Source organism: Charadrius vociferus, unplaced genomic scaffold, assembly GCF_000708025.1.
Source record: "Charadrius vociferus isolate BGI_N301 unplaced genomic scaffold, ASM70802v2 scaffold105, whole genome shotgun sequence".
In the NCBI taxonomy this organism is placed as follows: Eukaryota; Metazoa; Chordata; class Aves; order Charadriiformes; family Charadriidae; genus Charadrius; species Charadrius vociferus.
In genome coordinates this window covers 2,014,940-2,036,761 of record NW_009648543.1, presented here as the reverse complement: position 1 = coordinate 2,036,761, position 21,822 = coordinate 2,014,940, and the positions used below count along the sequence as shown (strand labels likewise).

Sequence of the window (21,822 nt, the reverse complement as noted above, 5' to 3'; positions counted from 1 at the left end):
ATGGTGCTCATTCAGGTTGGTCCTTCCTTAACTCCTGTTAATTTTGTTACTCGATCTGTAGAGCTTAGTATCTCATAGATACTGAACATATGTCCTATAACCATGCAAAACACAGAATCAAATAAAAAAAGTTCCCAGGCGTTCCTTTAGATCAGGACTTGATAGAAAGCCTGCTTTGAGTGTGGGGACGTGACAGTTCAGGCATTTTGGAACATCCACTCTTGGCAGTCAAGTCAAAGAGTTTGTTACAGTCTGTTCTCGATATTGTTTTCCAGGCATAAGAAGCTTTGTGCTCCAGTAATGATGACAGTGTAAAACCCGGTGTGATAGCCTAGTACCACCTATGTAGATGGGACTATTCTGCTAGAGGTGTTGGCGTGTTTGGGTTTGGTTTGGTGTTTTTTTTTAGTTCAGTTGTAATCTGTGGTCCATTTCCCTATCCCCTTGCTGTAAGCCAGCAAGTATCAAGTTGTTTGAATGGTGTTATATTGGATTATAAAACACTTCTCTAATAATGAGGTGCTTATTCTTAGCAGTGATTACAGAAAATGTGATCGACGTAAAATATGACTTTTCGCAGAACGGGGCAAAAGGGTTTGTGAAATGTCAATATAGTGGACAATTGAGCAGCTGTTTTTGTTCCATTTCAAGTATAACAAGCAGTGCATTCTGAAAGCTTGCAGGTCTTCCTGCAAAACACTTGTCAAACTTTTATTCTGGAGACAAGAGATTATACTGGTCACTGGAAGAGAGCTCAAGAGAAAAATTGGTTGTCCAGGATTAAGCTCACCATCTGTGATGATGATCTTTAGTGGACTGACACATCCAGGGTGTGACCAGTGCTTGCTTTTGTTTTCTCATCATGCTTAGATTTAATTATCTGTATTTAGAATGAAATCCCTTAAAATGAAAAAATCATTTACATTGCTTTACACCCTTTTTGAAATGCTACATCTGCAGCAAGTTATTTCCCTCTTTCTAGGTATAGCAGTGAAGAAATGGTGTTTTAAGTGACCATGCGGTGTGGTTGGATGGGATGTGATCCATGGATGGAATGGTTAAAACTTGAAATACTCCCTTCACCTGCTTTTGCTTTCTATCCATTTCTGTGAGGAACTATTAACAGGTGCTGAAGGCACAAGTGCTGCATGGCCATGAAATCTCAGTGCACAAAGAAAAAGTTAAAATATATATATTTTTTTTTTTTTTTAAAAAGGAAGCTACTGGAGTTGGAATTCATGACGACAGAGGACTAATCTGACAATACTTACTAGGTTTTAAGTGAGAGAGAAATATAACTATAACTGTTAACGATCACATCAACTGTTGTTTTTCAATCTGTTTTTCATGTCCTACCACAGGGAGGACACTAGCAGAATGAGGAGGGACCGAGAAACTATTTTAATCAAACGTTAAGCACTGTTGAGAGAGGTATGGCTGGGGGTGCTGCGCTCAGAAAGAGATACAGACACTCTTCTAAAATAAGTAAGATTATTTTCCCCTCCTTTTTTTCTTCATATCAGTGTTCATCCCATCCTCCACATCATGTTTGTTAGGCTGAAGATTTTTAAAAGATAACATTTCCTTTCTCTCCATATCAAGATTGCAATCCCATCTGCGTTGACATTTTAGCTTTATGAGGGAGAATGCATTATGTAAAGTTTCCATTAGCCTGCAAAATATTAAATTAAGTGTTGAAAACATGAGTTGTTTTTGGTGAGTGAAGCAGATTTGTACTCGTCAAAATTAGATAAAGCTGTTTTGTTTTCTTTTTTTTTAAAGTTAGACAGATAACTTAGTCTAGCACTCACTTTTCCTTCCCTTCTCTTTACCTTTGTTCAGAAAATGAAATACACTGAACAAAGGCCAACTTCTTAATAACACAAGTGAAAGCATAACTATAATTTGTAGTTGGGAATACTGTGAGTAGCATATGTGGCCGTACATTCCTTTGGCAAGATGTTATTCACATTCTCCTTGAACATATAATTATGTATCATTGCTTAATAAGGAGAGAACTTCTTTGTCAAACATTTCTCTGTAGTGTTAAGCTTTCAAACTGCATATTGTAATAGAATGCTTTGGAAGGTATCAGAAAATTCAACTGCTGCATTTTTTTTTTCCTGATGGGAGATAACATTGCTACAGCATTAATTGTACTCTAAAATAGGTAAAAGTGTAATATGCAAGAGTGTATTTGTGCATAAGTAGTACAGGAATATAAATGAAATCTGTCTTGACACGCACTCATGATAACATTTTTCCAGCTTGTTTACAAAATGAAAGAATATCTGTCTCTGGTAGAAAATTCTATGTTTAAAGCAGTCTCCCACTATCCTTTGAAGTGTTAAATCCTCCTAGGTTTCATTTTTTTTGGCACAAGAGTAGTGGATGTTTAAGAAGCCAACAACATTAGCTTGCACAGGAGCATTCCTGTCTTATTTTTGTTTCTAGGTCTGTTTCCTGTGTTGGGGGAAGGGGAATGAGAGCACAGCTGCTCCCAAAGTTCAAGATGAAGCTGTTTCTTTAGTGTGCTTTAAGCCTTGGTCACAGTTTCTTACTGGAAGTCTTTAAAGGAGCTTTAGTCTGATCTTCAATTGCTCTTTTATAGGCATGAAATCTCCCTCCTTCTCCCCTCTCTTCCCTCACCCACTACCCCAGTCCCCAGCAACTAAACCTACTCACGAATAAAACAAAACTATTGATTATCTGTAAAATAAATATCCAAGAGAACCTTTAGAAGCAGAGCATTTCAACGTACGTGTTTTGGAGACCAAGTAGATAATTGGTTCAGCATCAGCTTGACAAGGGTGATTGATCAATATTTGTTCTGAGATTTTTCTTTCCTCATTTTTAAAATGTTGATGCTTGCCAGCACGAAAGATTGGCTACATTGGATATCAAAGCTGATCCATTTGAACCTTTATTTCTTGGATAAGCTGAACATCACGGAGAAGGGGAGATGAATTTTCTGCCTGGTTATTTATGGTACTTCCCGTTACTCAAATTGAAAAGTAGCAGCCTATTCCTCTCTTACACTTCCTTATACATATTTTAAACAGTCTTCTATGTGAATTTTGGCATACATATTCCCTGATCAAAAACACTTCCAGTTTTTCATAGTTTTACAAACAAATTAAAGCAGCCCCTTCTTCTGTTTGCCCAGTTAACATTTTTATTGGCTGTGTTGCAATCACATGCATAAAAGGAATAAACCAAGCCTGCAGTGGGAAGAATATTAGTGTTGCTGTTATTTTCTTTCATGCACTGGTAGGACTTTCTGTTGGTACTTCTGCGTATATAGACTGAAATGTTTGGGTGAGAAGGAGAAGCAGATATTGTTGATTGTATTTGATTTTCCTACTTGAGAGCAGCTTGAAGGTTGGTATAGGAAGGGTATGTTTTGTTTAAAATGTAGAATGACGGGAAATGAAAATGTTGCCTCTCCAGAGGCATATAACTCGGGACATTGGGTACATAGATGGAAATCCAGTTTTCAGCTTAGGTAGTTTAATCCAAAAAGAGCTGACAAAGGAGTTAATGTTGGACTCTCACAGTTGATTTACAGAAGTCTTGGCATACCAGGAAGATAGTAGAAACCTTGATGAGCGCCAGCGCTGTAGGCCAGGTAGCTGAGGTAATTATAAGCCTGGATACTGATCCAGGTAAACTGGTGGAATAACTGGTGTAGAACTTGGTTAATAATGGGCAGAGGAGTATCACAGGATAGAGCTAATGCTTGTCAGCGTGAATTTGTTAAAAATAGATCTTGTTATATCTTGCCGTGTTTTTGAGGTGCTTATATGTTGGGCTGTTAATGAAGATGTAGTGTGAAAATACACATTTAGACTTCTGTAAGGTCAATCACTTGGTGCTACTTGGCATTTTCATGAAGAAACAATAATGATATAAGATGAGGGGGACCCACTGTAATGAATTAGGCCCAAAGGAAGATGATTCTGTTTACAGTTGTTTGAGGTCTGAGTATCTGTGTGTACCTGTGGGTTCCCAGTCCTCCACGCTTTAACTTTTTTTTTTTTTAATCTGTGCCCTTGTAAAAATAATCATGTACAAAGTTTATAGATGATTCTAAGATTGATAGGATAATAATGAATGGCAAATTGCTGAGTGATTATACTTGTCAAACTGGACAAAACAAGATCGTTGCTTTAATACAGCAAATGTAATATTATGCATCAAGAGACAAAGCCATAGTACTTCTTTTAGAGCAGTAGACTCCACCCTGCGTAAAACATCTGCGGCTGAAGGGCTGACATGATCTCTGGGTACATAAGATAGAAGATTTGGGAAGGGGAAGAGAGATGAAATTCTGTCTAGCACTGAGAAGACCAAGGCTGGATTGTTTTCTCTAGTTCTAGTGTCCATAAGTAAAGAAGAAAATAGATGAATGTTCAAAGAGTCACAAGAATGATTAAAGGGTGGAAACAAGCCTTAAGTAAAAAAGGCTCTTTGAATCTAAGGTATTGAGCTTAACAAAAAGCTAAAAGGTATTCTCTTTGAGCCTTCGTAAGGTATAAATCTCTGAACTTCTGGTGTTTAATTCTAACTGGGAGAATAATGGAGTCCCTCTATTCTGATGCCAGTTCTGTCATGTCTTGACAGTTTTAAAAGCTTCACAAATTTTATGTATAATAACGGCTTAAGAGTATTCTGTGAAGTAGTTAAATATAATTACCTGATTTTATAGATGCAGAAGCTGGGATAAAGTCACATGCTTTAGTTCTGCCTCTAGATTTTTTTATGGAGTACATTTACAGAAATCTCAGGGTAAGGGTATTTTCCAGTTGTATTGTCCATTGAAATGGTTCTGTGAACTTTCCAGTTTCTGGGTAATGAAGTCCTGTTTTTGTTTTTGTTTTTTTTAAAGAGAATTTACATTTGTTATATGAGCTCTGATCTGGAGGAATTATATTAGTACCTGTGATCCTAAACCCAAAATTCAGTGGAAACTAAGATGAAAGTGAAAGCTCAGAGGGGTTGATAATTATCTGATAACTGCAAAAAGTGAATGGTAGCATGCATAGTGAAAAATATATTAAAATACTTTAATAGTCCAGTGGCACACAAACATACCCATATATGGTTACTTGGAAAAATCAAAACAGGTGAGACTGGTATGGACTATAGCAGATTATAGAGAAAGACTGTGAAGTCAAGAAACGTGTGATAGAATGAAACATATTGGAAATATACTCAAGGAAGAACAAGTAGTTCTGTGCTTAACTTTTAAAAATGCATACTCTTATTTATAATGGAATCCGTATATCACCCAGTATATATATGTGTGTATATATAAGTATATATGTTATTTCTGTGGAAATGAAAAGAATTACTTTTTGTATATTAAGAAGTGCCATATGCTGATGTTGGGGAAAAGTTTTATTGCAGTTTCTTACCATTAAAATATATATTAAAGAAAAAGTAATACAACCCTTAATTTATTATTGTAGATTTTGCATAAATGTTCATTATGCACTGACTTTTCCTATGTAAGTAGAAGGAGGCAAATAATGAACTAAACAATTAATGCAGTAAATAATATAGTGTTTTCAAGCAAAGTGCTTATGGTTACATAAAGCGGGAAAAATATAAGTGAAACCCAAAAATGGGGCGGGGGGGGATATGATTGTAACCAAAGGAACAAGGCATGGAAATAAGATCTGAAAGTTCATACGTAAGCAATTTTCATATTAGTACATAAATATATATATATTTATCTAAACAGAGTTTGACTAATCCTTCTCAATTTGAATTTTCTCAAGGATATCTGAGTACTTGCTATCCTATGTCAAATGAATTATTTTTCAGGTATAAACTTGTCAGCAGATGTTCCAAGGATCCAGTCTGCTTCCACCCTCATGATATGATGGGGTGTGGTGCTTCAAAACTTGGCTACTCTATACCTGGGAAGAGTGAATCAACCTTAATTAGGTCAGTCTTTTAATGCCAAAACCCTCAAGCCTTCCACTGTCCCAGCAGATGCATGACAAGGAATTAAACCCACTAATCCCAGTGCTGTGTGTGTATACATGAACTCTTGGAACTTCAGTGTTGGGAGAGCTGTAAAACCAGAACTGTTTGTGATACCAACAAACAAATAACACCAGGTCCTGCCTTCAGCCTCTTCTGAACTCTTAATAACCGAGCAACAAAGTTCCAAGCAAATTATGAGTGGTAATAAATAGTCTTTCAAATAATAAGAATATTGAGATCACATGTTTATAAAAAGTGTTTGGCAGATGATCCAGTTCAGTGCTGAAGTTTGTGGGTTCAGCCCTGCAGCCTGACATAGAAGTTGTGGCTGATTTAACCTGAACTAACTTAGTTACTGTGTTGTCAGAGCTATGTCGGTGCTCAGAGCATTTCTAACTCGTTCCAGATGAAACAAGGCTCTCTTTTTCTTTTCTAACTGTTGTTACTTTAAAAAACAAACCCAAAATATGAACTGTACAGTAATGTTGTTGTCTGATGTGATCAACAGGGAAAACTTTCTCACTCGTATAGATGGTGGATGGTTAGGTGCGTAGAAGTTCTTTAGGACTTGACTGAATTTTGCTCTAAATGTTGTGTGTTGTGTGCTTGCCACAACAATCGGTGTTCATTAGTATTACAGGTAGTAGAGGTGGAACGCGTAAGTACATTTATGGCTGTGGTTGCACAAGTCTGTTTTAAAATGCCATATTCAGTTGCATAATACTTCTGAATTAATATGTGGGTTGTTTTTTTTTTCCACTCAGAAGTTTTTGTGTGTTTTTTTTTTTTCAATGGAACAATATACACAACCACCCCCCAGATTTTTAAATTGAGTGATGCCAGGGAGGTTCCATAGAGTTTGTATCATTATTTGAAGGGAAGGGGGAAAAAAAAACCAACCAACAACAGAAAGGAATCTGTTTTTTGTTCCCTTTTTCTATGTTCTCAGACCACAGCAGAGTTTTGGATGTAAATAATTCATTTAATGTTGTCTGTATTTTGAAATAAAACTTCTCACATGCAGATATATTTTAATGTTGACAGTTGTGCTTCTATCCTACTTCTGTTCAGCACTAACCTGTCTATTTCAGTCTGTATCCTTCTGTGAGATGTGTGCCTGGGGAAAGGGAGGGCAACGTACCATCTCAACTCTCATGTGATTTATAGCAGTATTTGAAGAAAATGGCAAGACCCAATGATACTGCATCATATATAATCCTTGTCGTCTTTCCTTTTGGTATCCTTTCTCTTCTATTTTTCCTCTTGGTGTTTTCTGGGTCAAAATTTAGGTGTTAACTCTAGTTTTGCCCCTGTCAGCTGGCTATCCTCATTGATGAAATTAATCCCATTTTTAAGTATGTAGTTTTCTTGAAAACCTGTATCTTAAATTTCAAGGTGCTTGGAGATAAAATAATGATTTATTACACAGAGTGTTATCCAGTGAATTGCTTCCCATCGTTACGTTTTTAGAGGAAGAGGAATGGGACAGTAATGTCCCCCCCCGGCCTTTATTTTAAAATTGCAGTGTTTCTAACACAAATTCAATCAGACACCAATTATGGGGAATGATAACATTTTATTTTGTTTTCTTTTTTTATCATTATGAATTGAAATGAAAAGATGGTATTTTAAAATTCAGGACTAAAAATGAGACAACCAGAATGCTTCATTTTCATGCAAGTTATCAGTCTCAATTGTCACACTGATTACTTTGCTTTGACCATTTCTACAGTATTACGCATGTATAATAGTCATTTAAATTAAATTATTAATAATACAATGTTTTGTAATATATATATATTTCAACTTAGTTTGCATTGTACCTCTTTGTAATTATTTTTGCATTTCATCCATCAAATTTCTGCAGGGTGTGTTCCTAGGTACTGATGGGAAATGTTCTGTCAAAATTCCTAACCAGATGTACTTACAGTTGTTTTACCAGCAAAATGATTTCTCATTTTATGGGCATTGAGTAACTCCTTTGTATTTATACCAAAAATAGAATTTAAAAAAATATTCCTGACAGCAAAAGGTACCACACACTATCCATCTTTACCATTTCCTGAAAAATCTATCTGCTTCCATTATGGACTGCGATACGATGCAGCCTCTTGGTATGTTTATGAGCATTATAAATAAGTGTTCACAAGGAAGTAAAGCTGTCCTGTGATTTCCACGTTTCCCACATGTTAAAATGTGCTACAGAAGAAAATAAATTGTTTTGTATTGTATGGTTGGCTTTCACACAGCTGTGGTTGGTATTGCTGTAGGCAGCACTTTAAAAAAAATCTGACTTCTAATTTGCTTTGTCTAGTCTCATGCACACTATTATCTGTGCCCAGTGGATTGAGCAGTGAACCATATTAATTCTGGAAGTGGTTTTAGGCTGTTCATCCTTGCTGATTGTAGAGGTGCAGTTCAGTTATCAGGAATCACTAGGAAAATTATTCTGGCTTGTTCACAAGTTCCTCAGGTCCTTCTGGCAGGTGGTCCTGTTAAAGCACAGAGAGCTAGTACAACAAGAGAACTTACTGAAAAATGACATAGTGTGGCAATGGCAAAGCATCGTAGACAAAATTGCAGCAAGCGGAACTTTATCTCCTTAGTCCAAAATAAAGTCTCTCAAATGTTTCCTTACTCCAGAATACATCCATGATGTTCAATTGAATATAAAGTCATATCCTGTAATGCACCGAGTGCTTCTGTAGAAAGTCATTTGACTTAATATCATAAAAATTTATATGTTTATAGCAACATGTAAAAGTTCCATAATTATGACATGCAAAGCTTATTTTTAAATTTTTATTTATTATTGGGTAAGTATTACATAACACAGGCCATCAGCACCTGGCTATTACAGAAGCCTAAAGCTTCCCGTACTCTAGATCCATTCATTCCAAAATAGAGAATAACATGCGGTACATGCATCCTTGCATAGTAATAATAATAAAGACTGAACTGAAGGACTACATTTTCAGCACTACAGCATCCTCTGAGTGCTGAAGAGAAGTGTCATTGGCAGAACAGGTTTAAGTGCTTGTGAGGAACTTGATCTTTCCAATCTTTTAATGTACCTGTAAAAAGGCTACTGTACGTGGTCGTGTGGAGCTGTCTGGGAGATCTTACTGCGATCTTTCTACAATCTTTTCACAAATGGGTTTTTGAATGAAGATGTACTACCACACCAAAAAAAGAAGTATGCTTATATTAAGTTGTTTTCAATCCATGAAGGCAGAAATGAGTTGAGTAGAATGCTAAGCACACTAAAACAGTGTGGGGAAATCAGTCTTGCTCTCTCGATGTATTATCCAGTGTTGCTTCTTTGCAGAAGCCAGCAGTATTGCCGTGGTGCAAGATGCTCCAGGCTTCCAGTGAATTTCAGCCATCCCTACATATGGAGCAAGAAGGGTGAAGGTGCCTCTCTGATTTAGCTACTATGTCCCATTTGTCCAGAGAGCAGCCAGTCTAAGCTACTTGGGAAAATGGAGTTTTTACTCCTTCTTTCTTATGAAAAGTAAGTTTCTTCATTTCTGCTCCGTTCTTCTCTCGCCATCCAATCCTTACCTCCTCATGCCTGATTGCAGGCATAGGAGGGGAGATAAACAAGCCTTGGACCTGTGTTATGCCTCACCTTCATCTTCCAAATCTAGAAAGGGGGAGAGGTTGACCTTTTTTCATCTTTCCTTGATCTGAAAAAAAAAAAAAGCGCCTTTGCCATAGCAGGAGGAGCAGAAGTGATTTGAGAGGCAGTTAGCTGCTGCTCTGAGCTACAGGCAAATGTAAGGTTGGCAAAACAGATCCCTAGTGAGAAATTTGGGGGAGAACAGGGAGCTCTGCTGCACTGCTGCTAGCCAGAGTACAGCTGCAGCAGGAAGCGAGGTTACTGCACTTCGCAAAGATCAGCCCTGTACCTGCTGTGTGTATTATAGGCACGTAGGAAGAGCTCAAAAATCAGAGGGTTAGAAGAAAACTGAAGTGTATTCTTACACAAAAGAGGTTAATTCTTAAGTCAAATGTTTCTGGTTTTTTTTAATAGGGTTAGCACTACATAGACAGACTTGTGCACATGCTTAATGGTAAGCACGTCTTTTAGTGTTTTGACAAACTTGATTTTTTTACATACAGGTGGTTTGTTCACTGCTGATGAGAATTGCTTTTCACTTTGGTTAAGATAGAAAAGATACTTGATCTTTAGCTAACATCGTGCTGTTACTATCTGCTCCTTCTACCTTTAGAATGATCAGTCAGTTACTTTTTTGATTAAGATAGGTATGCATCACAGTTACAGTGGGGTTTTCAGCTCTAGGCAAATCAAGATAGAAACTTAGATGGGACCTAAAAAAACCCTGGAAAAAATAGGTAATAATATTTGCGCCTTGGTCTTTGAAAATCCAGTTATCTTTTGTGGGTTGTTGGTGTTTTGTTTTGTTCTGTTTTGTTTTAAAGAAGAAAAGCCTTTCAGAAGAAGGATACTCAGAACTTTTATTGAAAATGTTATACACATTTTCTGAAATTAGCACTCTATAACAATGCTACCTAAAATTTCTAGACATTTGGATCTGTGTTGACAGTTTTAGTCAAATACATTTAAATTCAAACAAGCTGCTGAAATTTATAAAATATGTCAGTGTAATAGAAACTCCTCAGTTTTCTTATCCATTGGACCAAAAATAAGATCACTTGATAAAACAAATCTCTTGTTTCTAGTCCAACCTGATCTTTCAAAATTTTGCAGACCCCCTGGCTTCTCCCAGTTAGTACTTCATTATGAAAGATAAATTATATTTATCTTGTCTGAGAGACCAGGTATGTGAAACTCAATGGGAAAGGAAATATTTAGGGCCTATACCATAACAATGAAAACCTGTATAGTGATAGAAAGGATTTTCACAGCAGCGACAATGCAGCAGTGGTGATATCTAATATGTGTCAAGATAATGTTCACAAATAAACCACTTAAAAATGTTTGTATGAGAATAAGTTTTGCAACCCCTAGTGCTGTTCTGTAATTTTGTTATGCAAATACATGTGTGAAAGACAAAACCAAAAATTATCACAGATTTTTTTTTTTTTCCCCCTAAGTAAAAACAGCAAGGCGTAGACTTAATCAGTCCTCCTTCTGAGCACTCTACTGACTATGGCCCTAGCCATGCGTAATTTATAATTCTTGTAATTTGCAATGTATGCTTTTGTACCGCCTGAGATAGCGGTGTGTGGAGAAGTGTGTTGCCAGACACCAGGCTGATACAACATGTGTCGTAACTTTCACACAGGCTGTCGGGTGGCCGTTGGGAAAGTCGCATGCGTGTATCTGGAACAGCAGGAACCATGTCGGTGACCTATATTCGTTAGAATATTCTGCAGTGTGTTTTGTAAATCCTATTTAAACCTCTACAGAAGTGAGTATACAGAGTTGTATGGCACAGTGTTACCACAACTAAATGATAAATAACTGCCTTTAAAATAAAAAAAAAAAAAAAAGAAACATCATGGACACTGTGAAGACTGGGGCTCTGGAAACCCACACTAGCTTCAACTTCTTTCTATAGCTAAAATTTCAACAATCTCTACTGAATCTGGAGCTGTGTTTTACTAGAGAGCTTCCTGGCTCCAGTGAAATTGGAGGCAACACACCTTCCTCCTATCTCTAGAAAAGGTACGGATCACATTTTAATAAAAAAATAGCAGGATGATTCACATAAACTATTTTCCTACATCCTTGTGAGGCCACTTAGTGATGCTAAGCTCTACTTAACGTGCCACTTATGTCATGTGTTTAACTTCGTTTTCCTTTTTTTTTTTTTCAGTAGGTAATTTAGCAACAAGATATCTTAGTGAAAACAGCAATAAAAACACTTCCCAAATATTACAATGGTCTCAACTATTGTTAAGATTACAAAGGGTTTTTTTTGAACACTCTCCTTCCATAGGAAGTGCTGTATGAGATCAGGCAGTGTCTCTCAACTGGTAATGCAGTTTTGTTTTGGACCTCATTCTATAAGATTTTTCTCATGCTCTTTATAGAACAGATTTGCAGGTGTGGAGGAATATATGGACAGTATACTTTTTTCCCTTGTTACTCTAAAATTTAATGTCTGTCACTTCTATGGTTGAGAACTTTTTATCCAGGAAAGAATGCCCTATCAGCTTCCCAGAAGATAAAATAGAAGTAAGACCAGTTGCAACTCTCTGCTTTGAAGTGAATCGAAGGAAGTTTCTGATACAAGTCACTAGTAATAGATGTTTTGGATGAATTTGGGAGTAGTACTTTTATTGACCAATGATAAATAAATCCCAGAGGAGACCTCTCATAGCAGAAGCTGCCTGGCCAAACTCGGCAATTAATTGATCTACACCTAATGTAAAGAATTAATTAAATTTTCATGTAATTATGTTGTCAAGGGATATCAAATCAGTGATCAAAGATGTGCAAGTGACTTTTAAATATTAAATTCGTAGCCCCCCTTTTTTCTCAGAGATAAAGTTCAGAGTATAATTTAGTCACTTGCACTCTTTTATTCCAATTAGAAGGTTAATTAGAGCATTTCCTTCTACCCAGATAATACAGTCACCTCCCTTCCCTTGTAGGTGTTGCATCATCTAAAAATTTAGGTTTTTGTCCTGCACAAATTTGCTCAACGTACCTCATGTACATGGCAAGGCTATTTTTGCTGTTGCGGAGAAGCATTAAATGTCTCTAAAGAGTGATCCACCTACTGTGGAACAATCCATCTGAGACCAGTCAACGTGAATCACTGAACCACGGGAGGTTTGATCTCTGGTCTTAGATGGAAAGGGAACTAGCCTCCCCAGCCCTATCAGGGCATGTTTAGGCATGCCCTCTAAGTACAGGCAGAATTTATAGACTGAGGAGGAAGACATGCCTGAGATTAAGTAGTTGGAGTTTGGGTAATCCAGATTGCTTTCTTGGGGTTGAGGGTTGGGTAGCAATAATCCAGTCTAATCCTGTTTTACATGCTACTGTGGGTCTTCTCCCCCTGTGCGTTTAAGGAGAGAAGGAAGCCTAACCCCAGCTAACCTAGGGCTGGGGTACTGAATGCAAGAAACATAGATAGTGATCGGACCCTGCCTTTTTCTTTGCATCACTTGAGGCTTGTAAGCTTCGAGATGCTGGCAGATTTTAGAAACATAACTGATTACTCTAAAAGGCTGGGAAGCCTCGTTCCTTTGGTTGGGACTGTGAGGGAATTGCCAGCCTTTCTGGGTCAGAAGGGGAATAACTGGAGCCTGTTCTGTACTTGCTAATTCTCAGTTAGCGTTACAGTCCTCAGCAGTTTGGCTCGGCTCTAGGAGAGGGACGAGAGGTGATGTGTCCTTGGCTTGTGATGTCACGTTACCTGCTGTCACTGTAGGCTGGTACCAAAAGGGACGTCCTTGTAGCTGTCTTCTTGATGACTTTCAACACGAAAGCCCTGGTGATCACATAGCACTATGGAAAGTAGGATTAGAAGAGCTGTTGCAACAGAAAGTTATTCAGTGTGTGCGTGGGAGGGAGTAGTTTTCTGTTAGACTGATGGATCTGCTTTGCACTTCTCTCCTTCCCCATTGCCCTGCACTGCAGCCATGGGGTCACGGGCTCTGAGACAAGTGAGAAAGAGCTGAGCAACCAGGAGAGCAACTGGAACTGTGTCAGTGGTGGCAATCTCCTGTTAACTGAATTAGATGCAGACTGAAAATCGCTTGCTTTTCAGTTCTTAAACCCAATAGCTGCATGTTTTCTCTGTTTGCTCTGTATTTTCCATTGTGTTTGAGGCGGTCGTTTAACTTACTGAAATAGATTTTAGGTACCTAGAATGGTTTGGACTTTAAAGCATTTGTTCAGCTTCAGCTTTGGGATTTTCTAATAGTTTGGGTTTGGGCTGGTAGCTGGAAATATACTCTCCAGTGTATTTCCCAATGTATTAACCTGAGTGACTCATTTTAGGTTAGGCAGCCTTCCTCTTCTGCTCCTCAGCCTTCATCTCCATCCTACACTGTGGACTTTTCCTGGGAATTGTAGGGTGGTGGCATAGGTGTCTCCCCACAGCTCTTTGGGTAATCTCGCTGGCAGCTCCTTGGTTCCCTCAGTTGTATCCCTTTCTCCTGCAGAAAGGCGCAAGAAGGGATGATGGAAAGGCCCAGTCTCTCTCCACCTGAAGCCCCAAGGCAAAAGACTGGGCTATGTATCTAATACCTCTCACTGATAATGATGCTTCAGATCTATTGTTTATTTTTCTATGATCTTTTAAGTAAAGTCTACTCTGAGTATTTGGTATACTGCGTTACCCTGAATTTTGTCTAATATGGAAGTTCTGTATTTTTGCCGAATGTGCTGTGAATACTTTGTTTATTCCTTCTGCCTTTTTAGTGTGTTAGGGAGAGTGGGAACATACAAGCTCATACTTCTATATGATGTTTTTAAGCAGCTTTTATTTCTTTTTTTTTGTTCTTTGAAGTATGTGTCTGAGAGAATCAAAGGTACTTTATTTTTTCTGCAAGCTATTTTAAATGATTAGCCAGTGGTGTTTTCTATATACACACACAAATTCACACGTATACATGTATGTGCAGACACATGTAGATGCATGCACACACATACACATATAAACAAACATAGATAAGCACCCTAGACCGAACTCTTTAAGAAATTGTTTTTCTTCTGTATTCTTTTCCTGCTTGGCTTTCTAAAAAGTAGTAGCCCCAAAGGTTTTAACCCAATTGTATTAATTTTCTGCATTCTCATCAAATACAACAGTTGCCTAAGTGTTAAGGTATAGGTATCAGCCTGCCTTGTTTCCTCTTCACAGAAGTGTTCTTCATACCTACAGCATTCTTCTGTTTTTCGTACCAGAAATATTGGCATCAATATTAAAACTTTGCCAAGTCACTGCTGACCCGTTTCTGTAGCGCCTTATTTACTGTGTGGTTCTCTTTTTTGAGATAAAATGTTAACATGTATACTGGATGGGTTAATTTATCTGGAGAAAGTCATGACATCGCTTAAAGAAAGGCTAGGCCGTCAGCTGAGAATATGGTTTAACATAATCCTTACCTGTTATGATTATGCTGAAAGTAATTTGTAGCTTGGTGTAATAAAAACAGTATGTCGAACTGAATTAAAGATTAACTCTGGAACAGGGAGGAATTTTACCACATAAAAATCTTAGCACATGGTGGTTTGTTTTTTCTTCCAAGACTGAATGAAATATTGCAATACTCAGAAGGCTATTGCTTCAGATAATAAGCTGAGGTAGTTGGGGAGGAGTGCATTAACTCTTTATATGAGACATGCAGGTTTCAGTATATCCGCTAATGCTATTGCAGTTTTTGGCCTTTTAAATGTTTGATAAATAATATTTATGTTCAGTGCTGCTTTACATCACCTGATCATACTGCAACCAGCTGTGTACAAAAAAAATCATAAATGTGTCCTCCACCTGAAGCGTAGTTGAAGAAACTGTCCAATATAGAGGTACTTGTTTTGGTCTGGAAAATTGCACAGATTACATAGTGCTGTCTTAATTAGTCCCTCTGGTACGCTGAAATGCTGACCTTGTAATACCTCATCGCTTGTGACAAAATTGTGGTGTTTAAGAGGAAGTAGAAAATGCTGAATGTGTACTCTTCATTTGTAATCACATCAGGTGTATCAACATAAACATCTGGGTTTTTACTTTTTTTTTTGTGTGTGCATTGATGGTTTTCCCCTTTTGCTGAATAATTGTTTATGGGCCTTTCTTAAATGCCCTTCTCATCATCTCTCTTGATCGTCAGACTGTATTGAGAGGAACTGTTTTAGATGTTTAATCTTTTACATCTTTGTCCTTAGGCATTACAGGTCATTTTTGAATGTCAAAGTGACTTAATAACTGTGGTAGCCACTGTATTGTGCTCCTTGTGATGGTTAAGCATACTCCAAGAAAGACCTTTTTTGAATTAGTGTAATTTGTTGGTAACTTCGTTGCTTTGTAATTTTTGCCCTCTTGCTCTCCGAGTCATAGAGAAATAGTTAGTTATACTTCATGTGTGAGAGGGAGTGAGGACTAGCGGATGTGTGTGCTACTGTCTGTGAAGGCTCAGAGGGAAAACGGGTGGCTGGAGGACCATTCATATCAGTGGTCTTCAGAAAATGGAAGAACATCTCTTTGGCAACCATTAGCAACTGTCCAAGACTCTCTGAACTTGTTGCCCTTCTGAGAAGAAAGAAAGTGCAACAGGCTCACAAATCATTTCATTAACAATTAATTTGTCTATTAGTCCTAGCACTTCTGACGATTAACAATTAATTTGTCTATTAGTCCTGATTTGCTTAGCACTTCTGACACAGAATATATTACCCTTATTTGATAAGGGTACCTTATTTTGAGCTACAGGAAAACTATACTCTCATCCCTTGCTAGAAAGTAAGTTTGTGTTCACAGCAAGTACTGCATTTGCTTATTGTATGTTATGTAGGGTCTCCTGTGAACTCTGTGTGTGTTATTTCACAGGAACACTGGAATATTGTTATTTTTCAGAATGCCCTGACAGGCAATGCAAATAATATCAGTTCTCAAAATCCCACTTTATAGGAACATAGTATTTTCTGAAATATGCTATTTTAAAAATGATGATGAAGTGATGACACAAGTCAATAAAGCTAGGGGATTTTCAAAGTGGAGACAAGTCTGAAATATCTCTCCTTCAGTCTTCCTGTTGTGCACTGGTACAAGCTTCTGCTGAAGCCTTAGTTTTAGTGTCAGTTCTAATTCTTCCGAATTTATCTGGCAAATTTATCTCTGTCAACCACAGAATTTGTATGCCATCTCATACTTTAGTTTCTGATGTCTGCGCTTAACTGATTTGTTTCCTATCTGCTTAGTCCATCTTTTCATTTTTGGTAAAATGGATTTATCTTGTTTTTATGATTAAATGGAAGGAGTTGCTAAGGAATCAGATCTGGACCCTTTATTACATTTTAGCATTGTTCCTTGGAAACCTGATTATATCTTGCAAATTAGAGTAACATCTCGAAGGTAATAAATCCTGCATAGCTTGTTAAATATCCCATTTTTTTACTTCTAGATTCTTACTGAAGCAGAATGATATTATTACAAACTTCGCTGAGTGTGAAGTATTCTGCTGTTGCTTTATATGTTCAGTGGTAACTAAGCATTTGCCATGCTAGGGCAGAATTATTTTGTCTCAACGACTTTACATTCAGAGTATGATTTCATAACTGTTAGTTAAATAATAGCTTTTTATTAATGAATTTAAATATTTATTGCCACTCAAAATAAACAGTTGTGAAAAAGCAAGGGAAGTACTTTTCTAGACAAATTAAAATCCATGTCTATTAAGCCTCTGTTTATCTGACGTTTTCAGCTACATGGCTGATACCTGTTTTTTTGATGGGCTATATAATTCACTTTTGTGTTTGATGCATTACAAATTTGCAGCATATACCTATATTTTGTTACTGCTGATAATTGGATTAGAGTTATGCCAGTAATACTTGCTTCTAAGAATTTATGGTATAGATCCATTTGCATTTATGAAATAATTTTAATTGTTTTTTCTGACTGGGAAGTGTTCAGAGTACGTATGTGTGCTTTCTCCTTCTGTCTTGGCTTCTGAATACCAAACAGCTTTACTCATGTGCGCAGCCTTCATTAATAAACAGTTCTTTTGACAGTCTGCACTCTGAGATGTTTCTTGAGATTTCTCAGTATTTTTTCTTCGGTGAAGCTCTTGTTGCTACTGACAATGAGACAGTGCAGAGGGCTCATTGACCTAACATCAGATGTCTTTGAACACAATGCATTTTCAGTCATCTTTAGATGAAAACCTTGAAAATAAGGGTTGGGGTTTTTTTGTGGGGCTTTTTTTTTTTCTTTTCCTTCAAAAATCCACCCCACCCCTCTTTCAGATTTTGGCTTCTTATCATTGGTAATGATGCAACTGATCAGTTTAGGAAAGTAAATATATGACTTGGTTGCCTCTGACAGGAGAGGTTGAATTCAGTGACCGAAGACGACCATCTCTTCAGCAAATCAAGTGTACTTCAGTGATGCTTATTTGAAATTTAGGCTTGTGATGGAAGCTAAAAACACTGGGCAGGAATGATCATTCCTGTTGTCAAGGTGACCAAGGTGATGAACAAAAAGAAACAACTGAGAAGTTAGACACAAAAAATATCTGTATTTAGGGAGGAAACAGGAGTGAAAATACGAGTAAATAGAGCACACAAGCATGGACTATAAAGGAAAGAAATTCCTGCAATACAACAAGCAATTGCTGTTGCCTGTGGTCGCTGCTATGGGTTGTCAGCCCAAAGGGGAGTTACTTGTGATGTAGGAACAGTGCCATCACCCCAGAATAAACAAAACATTCCCATGCTGGGCCAGCACTGGCAAAATGAAAATTGGAGAAGTGCAAAGAAGCAAGTAAATGAAGAATTATTTTTGCTTTACTGAAGGATCTCTCTGTACACAAGCAAACTTCCAGCAGTTACTGAAAACAGATTTGATAGCAGCATTTTTTACAATTAAATCAGAATTTCCCAGTGTCTTGTAAAGTTGGGAGACGTGCTATTTCTTCACTTGTTGAGCTTCCTAAGAAGAAATGTGGCTTTATTACCTTTATTTTTTAATGTAAATTTCAATAGTTTGAATACAGATTTTCAAATTAATAGTAGTTCATAATAAGCATCATTTTTTAAAGTATTTTTTTGTCTCTCATCTCCCCTTTAAAATGAGTGTAATTGATGTAAGGCGCTTTCCTGCCACTAAGGCATACCTAGCTGGAGCAGCAGAGGTACCATGTGGAGAGTCAGGACTGCGGGCCACAAACTCATCTTGTGCAGTTTATTTAGTAATCATAACTCATGGTGGCCTAAGGTTTACTCTAATTTATGCCTCTAGGATATGTTTCTTAAATAGCTCAACATAGTGAAAGATTGGTGGCCCAGGGGATCTCTGCCCTGGCGTCCATGCTGCCGGGTAATGGCAGGGATAGGAGAAGGCTGCCTTGTCAGTTTTCTTCAAGGTGACCATTCCTGGGCCTTAGCGGGGTTGTCTTGCGGATAGGCAAGTTTTCAGCTGCCTACTTGCCTTAGAAATCTGTCTGTTATCTGTTATTTGAACTCTATGTCTGGACCAGGTCATATTTTAGTTTCTACCCTGGAGGGCTAGCAATTTTGGTATCCCTTCTTCACTTTAGTGTATCGTGTATATATTGTAGGCTCTCATAATTCTGAAATTGTGTGCTGTTGGTCCCACAAGAGTTGCTAATTAGAGAAGATCAGTGGAAAAGCCTCATGTGTGTGTTTCAATTTCCAAGATTCCTTGAACCCTTGGCATATAATTCATTACCAAAACAATTGAGAGCCTGCACTCAAAATGATGGGATAATATTATACTGCCTTTGTCAAGGTTTGTAATAGGAAAAGAGGAAACAAAGGATTAAATGACTAGAAGAGGAAAACTGAACTCCCCCCCTTCTCCACCATGGCTTGTTTTAGTTTATTTTTATGTTAAGGTCAAGAAAATCACTCTTTTGCAAACAATATCTAGCTGCTTCTTTTAATCTGTAGTTCATGGGATGGCTAAATATAGGAATGCACATGCAATATTTATGTTGCTGTGAGACAAATATATGCTCTTAACTCAGCCTGATCTGAAAATAAAAGCTTTTGCGTCAGGATAGCTCTTTTGGTCAGAATCACTATTGCTTTTTTAAAGTCTATAGTCATTATGCTGTAGCCCATAGTATTAATGAACTTTACAAGTACCTCATATTTCCCTTTCCATTTGGGATTAAACTGGTTCCATATCAACACATACTGTGTCTTGATAAACAGTGGTGCTGAAATATGTGAAACACTGCTCATTTGATATATGATGTTCAAAATTTCACCCGTTTTTCTGTGAGGTTGCCTTTCTGAGTGTGCTGGTTTTATCTGCGTTAGAGTTAATTTTCTTCGTAGTGGCTAGTATGGGGCTGTGTTTTGGATTTGTGCTAGAAACAGGGTTGATAATTCAGGGATGGCTTAGTTATTGCTGAGCAGTCAAGAGTCAAAGCCTCTTCTGCTTCTCACCCCACCCCATCGGCAAGTAGGCTGGGGGTGCGCAAGAAGTTGGGAGGGGACACAGCTGGGACAGCTGACCCCAACTGACCAAAGGGATATCCCCTACCATGTGATGTCATGCTCAGTATATAAAGCTGGGTGGGAAGTTGGCCGGGGGGCTGCTGCTTGGGGAGTGGCTGTGCATCAGTTGGTTGGCGGTGAGCAATTGTTTTTCATTTGCATCACTTTGTCGTTCTTGGGGTTTATTTCTCTCTTTTTGTTGTTTTCCTTTCCATTACAATTTATTTCAATTATTAAACTGTTCTTATCTCAACCCACGAGTTTTCTCACTTTCACCCTTCCCATTCTCTTCCACCCGATCCTGTTGGGGGTGAGTGAGCAAGCGGCTGTGTGGTGTTTAGTTGCTGGCTGGGGTTAAACCAAAACTGTCCTTTTTTGGCACGCAACATGGAGCTTGAAGGGTTTGAGATAATAACAGATTGACCAGAGTGTATTAGAAGGGATTTATATCTGTTACCAGTTGCTGGTCATGATACTGATTCATTTGTTCTCGATATTAGTTTATCTGATTTGCACCATGCTTTTTTTTTTTTTTTTTTTTGCTGTATCTGTTAAAGATCGGTGTTGGCATTTGCAGTTTGCTGTGCTCTGTAGTGATTAGTGATGTTTTGCCTGGGAGATTTCTTATTAAAACACTGACCTTGAGCTTAATCTGGTATTTGGGCTCTGTGCTGTAGCCATTGCTGTATTTCAGGTACCATCTCATGGAGACAATTAACAATTATACTTCTTCCTTTGAAAGGTTTTTTGTGGAGGAAATACAGAATGGCACCTTCTCTGCCTTATTCTGTGATGTTTTCTCCCTTGTTATAATAACTTACCATCATCTTGGACATCCTTGAGTAGTTAAAATACTTCTATTTGTATTTCTTAGAAATATTGCTTCGGTTTTGTCTGAGGTTAGCAAGCAATTTAGGAATATGACCCAGGCTCTGTGAGAGTATGGTGATGGGTGGCACAGCATGTGGGAGAATGTGGGCAGGTATCTAGAGAACTTCTCACTTCTGATGGTGTAGAATTTCACTCCTGAACAACTACAGGATCCTGATTAAGTGGTAGAATGTTTGGAAAAAAACAAAAATGTCGTGGCTGTTCCAAAGAGGCAGAACTTACTGCACTGTGCTGGGCCCTGGGCAGTATCTACTAAACACTGCTCTATAGTATGCAGCACCCTCAGGGAGAAGAGAGAAAACAAACCAACAGACACTGTGGCTAAACCAGACACTATATCAGTCGCCCCTGTAACTAAAAAGAAGCAATGGAACCAGAAATCAGTCATTTAGTAAGGGATGAAGAAGCTTCTCCTAAGAGGGAGCAGGAGAAAGAATCAGAAGAGGCATCCTATTTTGCAGCAGAGCAGTCACAAGAACAGGAGGAGGAAGAGACTGAAACTGTAAATGAGACAGAAACCATCCAATCCTATCCCTAAGTGAGCTGCAAGATATGTGCAAAGATTTTAGCTGTCAACCAGGTGAGTTAATTCTCAGCTGGTTGCTGTGATGCTGGGATATTGGGGCCAGTAGTCAGGAATTAGAGGGTAAGGAAACCTGGCAGCTAGGATCCCTTGCTAAGGGTAAGGCCATTGACAAAGGGATTGGAAAAAAGGCAGGAGTCCTTAGTCTTTGTTGGTGACTCCTGTCCAGTGTGAAGGACAGGTGTCCCCTCAAGGAAGAACTTGCAAATTCCTGAAGCAAATGGAC

At 38.0% G+C, this 21,822-nt stretch overlaps 1 protein-coding gene across 1 annotated transcript in view; it reads left to right on the top strand.

Moving 5' to 3' along the window:
* Nucleotides 1–1,598: 1,598 nt before the first annotated feature.
* The window catches only part of TBL1X (transducin (beta)-like 1X-linked), a 180,474-nt gene continuing 160,250 nt past the window's right edge, over nt 1,599–21,822 (top strand). The window contains exon 1 of the mRNA XM_009885959.1: nt 1,599–1,655. The gene's annotated coding sequence lies outside the window, so the exon portion shown is untranslated. The remainder of the gene's footprint in view (nt 1,656–21,822) is intronic.